Genomic DNA, 8,870 nt, shown 5'->3' with positions numbered 1-8,870 from the left:
TCCTGGTAGAGGTAACTATCTATAATTAGTCTATACATAGTCTTATTCCTTCACAGGCAGGTAGCCTTGTGGGTAGGAGTGTTGGGCTAGTAACGGTAAAGGTTGCTGGATCGAATCCCTGAGCTGACAAGGTAAAAATCTGTCGTTCTGGACCTGAACAAGTTAGTTAACCCACTATAACTAAGCCGTCATTGTAAATAAGAATTTGTTCTTAACTGACTTGCTGTCATAAAATAAGTTGTACTCATCCTTAAAAATGTCGTACTGGAGAGAAGAGGACCAAAACGCGGCAGGTATGTGCAGGCTCATCTTGACTTTTATTCACTATCAAAATGAATGCCAAAATAACAAACCATGAGAATGAACGAACAACCAACAAACAGTCTGGCAAAGCATAGGCTCAACACAGAACAATTCCCCACAACCCCAAAGACAAACACACACACCTATATAGGACTTCCAATCAAAGGCAACTATACACACCTGCCTTCAATTGGAAGTCCCAATCATCAACCCAACATTTAACAAACACAAACCTGCCACGTCCTGACCAAAACTAAAACACTAGCTCCATCTGCTGGTCAGGACGTGACAGTACCCCCCCCTCAAGGTGCAGACCCCGGAATGCACCTAAAAAAGAAAAACAAGAAAAATCCCCAATACCCCAACAAAAACCCAACAAACAATAACCCCTAAACCATAAGGGAGGGAAGGGAGGGTGGCTGCCGTCAACGACGGCACTGTGCTACACCCTCCCTCCCCAACCCACCTATCCTGGAGGTGGCTCAGGTGCAGGCCGTTCCAGGCTGTCGGGGCAGTCTGGCAACTCGGGACAGTCGGGGTAGTCTGGCAACTCGGGACAGTCGGGGCAGTCTGGCAACTCGGGGCAGTCGGGGCAGTCTGGCAGCTGGGGGCAGTCGGGGCAGTCTGGCAGCTGGGGGCAGTCGGGGCAGTCTGGCAGCAGTCGGGGCAGTCTGGCAGCTGGGGGCAGTCTGGCCACGCCGGCAGTTCAGGGCAGTCTGGCCACGCCGGCAGTTCAGCGCAGTCTGGCCACGCCGGCAGTTCAGCGCAGTCTGGCCACGCCGGCAGTTCAGCGCAGTCTGGCCACGCCGGCAGTTCAGCGCAGTCTGGCCACGCCGGCAGTTCAGCGCAGTCTGGCCACTCCGGCAGTTCAGCGCAGTCTGGCCACTCCGGCAGTTCAGCGCAGTCTGGCCACTCCGGCAGTTCAGCGCAGTCTGACCTCTCTGGCGACTGTTGACTGGCGGGCAGCTCTGGTGACGACTGTTGACTGGCGGGCAGCTCTGGTGACGACTGTTGACTGGCGGGCAGCTCTGGTGACGACTGTTGACTGGCGGGCAGCTCTGGTGACGACTGTTGACTGGCGGGCAGCTCTGGTGACGACTGTTGACTGGCGGGCAGCTCTGGTGACGACTGTTGACTGGCGGGCAGCTCTGGTGACGACTGTTGACTGGCGGGCAGCTCTGGTGACGACTGTTGACTGGCGGGCAGCTCTGGTGACGACTGTTGACGACTGTTGACTGGCGGGCAGCTCTGGCGACGACTGTTGACTGGCGGGCAGCTCTGGCGACTGTTGACTGGCGGGCAGCTCTTGCCCCGTCAAACAGCCCTTGTGCCCCCCCCTAAAAAAATTCTTGGGGGTGCCTCTCGGTCTCCCTTACCTCGCCAGCCTTCTTCCGCTGCTTGGTCCTTTTTTGGTGGGGAATTCTGTCATAAAATAAGTTGTACTCATCCTTAAAAATGTCGTACTGGAGAGAAGAGGACCAAAACGCAGCAGGTATGTGCAGGCTCATCTTGACTTTTATTCACTATCAAAATGAATGCCAAAATAACAAACCATGACAACGAACGAACGAACGAACGAACGAACGAACGAACGAACGAACGAACGAACGAACGAACGAACGAACGACAGTCTGGCAAAGCATAGGCTCAACACAGAACAATTCCCCACAACCCCAAAGACAAACACACACACCTATATAGGACTTCCAATCAAAGGCAACTATACACACCTGCCTTCAATTGGAAGTCCCAATCATCAACCCAACATTTAACAAACACAAACCTGCCACGTCCTGACCAAAACTAAAACACTAGCTCCATCTGCTGGTCAGGACGTGACACTTGCCTAGTTAAATAAAGGTTAAATAAAATGCAGAAGACACATTACAGTTGTACAACTCAAACGTGTCTTCCGCATTTTTTCATTTTTTTTTGTTCTTAACCTTTATTTAACTAGGCAAGTCAGTTGTACAACTGAAATGTGTCTTCCGCATGTTTCTCTCTCTACTAACACTCTATGGGGAAGTGATACTGCTTGTTCAGAGTATCTGTATTGTGTTTCTATGATTATTTGTCAGTAGAACTTCCTCTGGTACAGCTGATGGCACAACACCTGAATAAACCTGTCCCAAATTAACATATTAACACAATTGAAAACACTGATCTGCTAATGTTATGGTGAGAGGAAAATTGAGTTGGGTTACGTCTGAAATGACACCCTATCCCTTGTATACAGGTTAACTGCCAAAATAAAGGAAAGACCAACATAAAGTGTCTTAATAGGGCGCTGGGCCCTATTAAGCCGTCAGAAAAGCTGCAATGTGCCTTGGCATTGATTCTACAAGTGTCTGGAATTATATTGCAGGAATTCAATACCACTCTTCCACTCCCAGAGTGCAAAGAAACTTGGCGTGATCATGTCGTTCTCTACAAACATCAAAGCAGTGACTCCCTCATGCAGGTTCATACTCTACAACATCCATAAAGTACGACTTTTCCTCACACAGGAAGCGTCACAGGTCCTAATCCAGGCACTTGTCATCTCCCGTCTGGACTACTGTTGACTGGGTTCCCCGCTTGTGCCATCGAACCCCTGTAACTCACCTAGAACGCCGCAGCCCGTCTGGTGTTCAACCTTCCCAAGTTCTCCCATGTCACCCCGCTCCTCCGCATACTCCACTGGCTTCCAGTCATAGCTCACATCCACTACAAGACCATAGTGCTTCCCTAATGGAGCAGTAAGGCGAACTGCCCCTCCCCACCTTCAGGCTATGCTCAAACCCTACATCCCAACCCAAGCACTCAGTTCTGCCAGCTCTGGTCTCCTGGCTGTCCCGCCCCTACAGGAAGTCCAGTCCCGCTCTTCTCCTGGCCGTCCCACCCCTACGGGAAGTCAGCTCCCGCTCTTTTCCTACTAGCACTTTGGCTGATAACTTCTTTATTGAGGAGAAATGTACTTACTATGACTTTGATATGTCGTTATCCCACCTAGCTATCTGAAAATGAATACACTGTAAGTAGCTCTGGATGAGAGCTAAATGACTAAAATACATAAAATGAGAAATCCCATCATTTGATGTTTTGTTGATGGTGGTGGAAAACGCAATTTCAGGCACCGCCCCAGAATCTCCCATTAGTGTTCAATTGGGTTGAGACCTGGTGACTGACACACACACACACACACACACACGCACGCACGCACGCACGCACGCAGACACGCCCTTTAAACCCCCTATACTCCTTTGAGTAATAAGCAACTGGGCATTTTTATACATGACCCTAAGCATGATGGGATGTTAATTGATTAATTATCTCAGGAACCACACCTGTGTGGAAGCAAATACTTTCAATATACTTTGTATACTTTGTATCCCTAATTAACTCAAGTGTTTCCTTTATTTTGGCAGTTACCTGTAATGCACTACTTTTGACCAGGGCTGGGTTTCCCAAAAGCATCGTAGCACTGAGATCATCTTAATTCCATTGAAACTAAATGGATGAAAGATGATCTTAGTGCTACTATGCTTATAGGAAACCCAGCCCAGGGCGCTCAACTAAAGTAGTACACTATATAGGGAAAAGGGTGCCATTTTATGCACAGCCCTAGTTTGTCTTACTATATGACTGACATAGAGCGCTACACAACAATCTTATAAAGGGAAAAGGGTACAGATGCACAATTGAGTGCATCCTGTCGGAATGTATCACTGCCTGGTATGGCAACTGCACCGCCCACAACTGCAGGGCTCTCCAGAGGATGGTGCATTGCTCGTCCTGATATTTATATATTTCTTAATTCCATTATTTTACTTTTAGATTTGTGTGTATTGTTGTGAATTGTACTGCACTGTTGGAGCTAGGAACACAAGCATTTTGCTACACCCGCAATAACATCTGCTCAATATGTGTATGTGACCAATAACATTTGATTTGATTTGATTATAGTGCTATCAAATCAAATCACATTTTATTGGTCACATACACATGGTTAGCAGGTGTTATTGTGAGTGTAGTGAAATGCTTGTGTTTCTATTTCCGACAGTGCAGTAATATCTAACAAGTAATCTAACAATTCCACAACAACTATCTAATACACACAACTCTAAGTAAAGGGATGGAATAAGAATATAAACAGAAACACTAGGCAGACGAAATGCCCTTAGAAAGTTTTCTGGGTCAGTCTCTTGATGTGAGTTTTATGAGATTATATGAGTGTCATTCCACACAGAACACATAGCACACACTCGCTGATTCATGAATAGGGTATGAATATGGTATTCACCTCATGACGCCTGGCAACAAGGGTTAAATAAAGGTTACATTTTAAAATAATATTTTAAAAAACAAGGGCGTTTCTAATTTCTTGCTTTTGTTTTCCTACTTCAGGCCCATTCACAAACAAGCAAAACATTGTTAATATGAATTACATTGGTCAAAACTACTAAATAACATGTACAGAATTTGAAAGATATCTTAATTAAATTAAATTATAAGCACTCGAAAGCCGACATTCGTTAGCATTAGCATTCTCATAGACTTTGACTGGGAGGGTTAGCTAGTTAGCTTTGTAGCACAACAGATAACAAATATCCTAATGTTTATATAAAGACGTTGGCACCGTTTCTGTCTTTTGTCATTGATCTTCTGTTTCTAACAACATTGCCATTTCAAGCATTGATCTTTGATTGAAAAGGGATAGTCCTGCAGCCTGTATGGATAACGACCATTATTAGATACAGTCTAATATGCTAACTAGCTAACCCACCCAGTCAAAGTCTATGAGAATGCTAACGCCAACGAAGGTTGTCTTCCGAGTGCTTATACCACATGAAAACATACGTTGACATTTTTTCAATAATTTCCCTCAACATAGAATTTTTTTAATTGCATTAACGCTGGCAAAGACTTAATACAAATGCTTTAGCAATGTCATTGTATTTGCAGGCACTATAGTGTAATTTAGACTAAACAGTCGTTAGTGTCTGTACAAAATGGCTGGGTTTATCACGACTTTTGGGCACCACTATTGCGTTGACGGTAGAGAGCGGCTTGAGAACGTTCATAAGAGCGGCATGACACGACCGCGTGATGGATGTACGAGTGCCACCTATGAATACAACACATTTCTGAGAATGTAATTTCTGGGAATTCGTCAAAGCTGCTGGGGTGTTCTTACCAATGTCCATTATTTGGGCCATACAATTCATTAAACTCTGTCACATTTCCTAAAGGCCCTAGACTGGTCAATAAGGACACCATAAATCCTTGGTTATAACGATGTCAGTTCAAACAAGGCAGAGCAGAGAGCTCACTTCATCATTGAACATGACATTACTAATCTCCTAAACAAAGATGGGCTTACTCTATCTCACCTCGACCCACCCTAGCACCCAGTGTGTCAGAAATGATCAATATTCTAAGCATTATCAGTACTAACACACACCCAAGACCATTGTGATTTTTTACTAATTGGTTCTACTCTGTCTTTCTCACTAAAACACCAACATGCACAACCACACACAGCCCCAAGCTCTGCCCCCTACCAGTACAGCTATTGGATTTTCAAATCCAAACAATGTCAAGTCTTAACCACCCAGGAAAGAAAACATATATATTTGAGAGAGCCAATCAAAGCTCAGCCCCTTTCTGCACGAATACTGCATTTACAACGGACTCCTGTCCAGACCAGCGTGTCACAATTCTCCCTCACTGTACACCACCTGTCACGTCAGCTTGCATGCACACACGCACACACAAACACACACACACACACACACACACACACACACACAAACACACAAACACACAAACATACATACATACATACATACATACATACATACATACATACATACACACAAACATATATACATACATACATACATACATACATACATACATACATACATACATACATACATACATACATACATACATACATACATACATACATACATATATACATACACACACACAAACATACACACACATACATACTTAGTGAGGTCTCTCAACTTATTGCCCTCCACTCTAATCATCAAATTGTAACATCTTGAGCTTCCTTGGTCCTAGTAACCTGATGTCTGCAGCCGTCCTCACTACTGTTACCATGGGAACATTGCTCCAGGGAAGCAACACACCCATGTCTCACCTAAAGAGGCGGGATGGGAGATTCTGCTCTCTCAACTGGTGTTAGAGAACACAAGGATTCACACTAATTGTAATGAATGTCAACCGATGCATTTCAAATTCAAACTCCATACAGATGCTCTGTACCTTCACATTGCATTCATTACCTTTCATTTTACTGTAACCTCAAACTGGTTTGTGTACATAAAAAAAAAAAAAAACAGGATTATACAAATGCTCTCGTCATGACAATCATCAAGCAGCTGACTTTAAAGAGTTGGAATATGAGGCTGACATGCAGACATGTGGACAGACGGACAGACAGACAGACCATGTCAGCCCTATCCGGATTTTCTGGCCTGTCCAATCCCAACATTTTGTATTTCTATTGTTATATTTACAGGGAACTAGCAGTGAGGTATGACAACATACAGGGAACTAACAGTGAGGTATGACAGGAGGACAGCAGGAGGAGGAAGAAGAGATGGAGTGTTTGTAAATGATGAGAAACTGAATTATGGCTGGCCGGCAACATTGCCATGTGGCTGATTTTCACACAATCTGAAGAACAGAGAGCAAAGTCCAACATGCATCTGATTGGGTCGCCTATTTAATAATCCTCAAGGATCCCCATCCACAGCAGGTTATCAAAGATCCTTTAACCCCTATAGAGGAAATATTGGTTGTTTGTGTGAGAAAGATAACTCCCATTGGATTATCTGATCCTGACACCTCAACTGACTCCGCCAGCAGGCTGTAAATATCTGGACTATATGAGATGATCATCAGGTGTGGTTGAAGGGCATAGCAGTGTTACAAACTCTACGTCCCAAATAGAACTCTATTCCCTTCACAGTGGCGATAGGGGGCAGACACACACACACACACACACACACACACACACACACACACACACACACACACACACACACACACACACACACAACTATGGATGTACCATTGGACAAGATAACAGACGTTTGAAAGAAAACACTCTCTCAGGGACGGTTTTATGGACAAGGGATTTCGAGATGACTGTTAATCCGACCTACTCCTGGTTTTACTTAATCTTCGTAAAACCGATCCACAGTTTCAACCAAAATGTCAACCCTGGTCAGGGTTTTTGGCCTTTTGGGGTGAAACAGTGGGCCATGTTGTTTCTGCATCACTGTAGGGAAGACTGTTGTCTGTGGAAGAAGGAGTAGACCAAAGCGCAGCGTGGTACGTGTTCATGATGTTTATTATACTTGAACACTGAAACAAAAAAACAAAGTGGAACAAAACACAACAGCTCTGTCAGGTGAACACACCAAACAGAAAACAACTACCCACACCAACCCTGTGGGAAAATGCTACCTAAGTATGGTTCCCAATCAGAGACAACGATAGACAGCTGTCCCTGATTGAGAACCATACCCAGCCAAAACAAAGAAATACCAAAACATAGAAAAAGGAACATAGAATGCCCACCCGAGTCACACCCTGGCCTAATCAAAATAGAGAATAAAAACCTCTCTATGGCCAGGGCGTGACAAAGACTCTACAATGTTACATCATGCAGGACGTCCTCTAGAATAGATGAAGGGCCTTGGCATCACACAGAATTTGGATTGCATTCTGGAAATCAGAGTTGGGGTCATTTCAGAGTTGGGTTCATTTCAGGGTTGGAGTCATTTCGTAGTAATTTGTATAGTCTCATTTAATAATTGAAAAAATAGCATCTACTTTCAGTGACAAACTGAAAATATAAACTATTTATTCTAAAAACAATTTATTGAATTGACCACAACACTGCTGTAAATGTGCTGTAATGTGCTCCTAACTTATCTAGCAAGGATGGTCGCTATGCTTCCCCTGTCCTTCAGAACACGTGGCTTGGTGTGACCCTCTGTAAATACTATGGCCTCAAAGTGAGCAGAGCCTCATCCCACCTCCACAGTAACACTGACACAGTGCCCCATCCCACCTCCACAGTCGAACTGACGCAGTGCCCCAACCCACCTCCACAGTCACACTGATGCAGTGCCCCATCCCACCTCCACAGTCACACTGATGCAGTGCCCCATCCCACCTCCACAGTCACACTGATGCAGTGCCAGATCCCACCTCCACAGTCACACTGACATAGTGCGCCATCCCACCTCCACAGTCACACTGACATAGTGTGCCATCCCACCTCCACAGTCACAGTGACGCAGTGCCCCATCCCACCTCCACAGTCACAGTGCCCCATCCCACCTCCACAGTAACAGCGCCCCATCCCACCTCCACAGTCACAGTGACGCAGTGCCCCATCCCACCTCCACAGTAACAGCGCCCCATCCCACCTCCACAGTCACAGTGCCCCATCCCGCCTCCACAGTAACAGCACCCCATCCCACCTCCACAGTAACAGCGCCCCATCCCACCTCCACAGTAACAGCGCCCCATCCCACCTC

This window comes from Salmo salar, chromosome ssa11 (assembly GCF_905237065.1).
Source record: "Salmo salar chromosome ssa11, Ssal_v3.1, whole genome shotgun sequence".
Taxonomy (NCBI): Eukaryota; Metazoa; Chordata; class Actinopteri; order Salmoniformes; family Salmonidae; genus Salmo; species Salmo salar.
Note: the sequence above shows the minus strand (reverse complement) of the source record.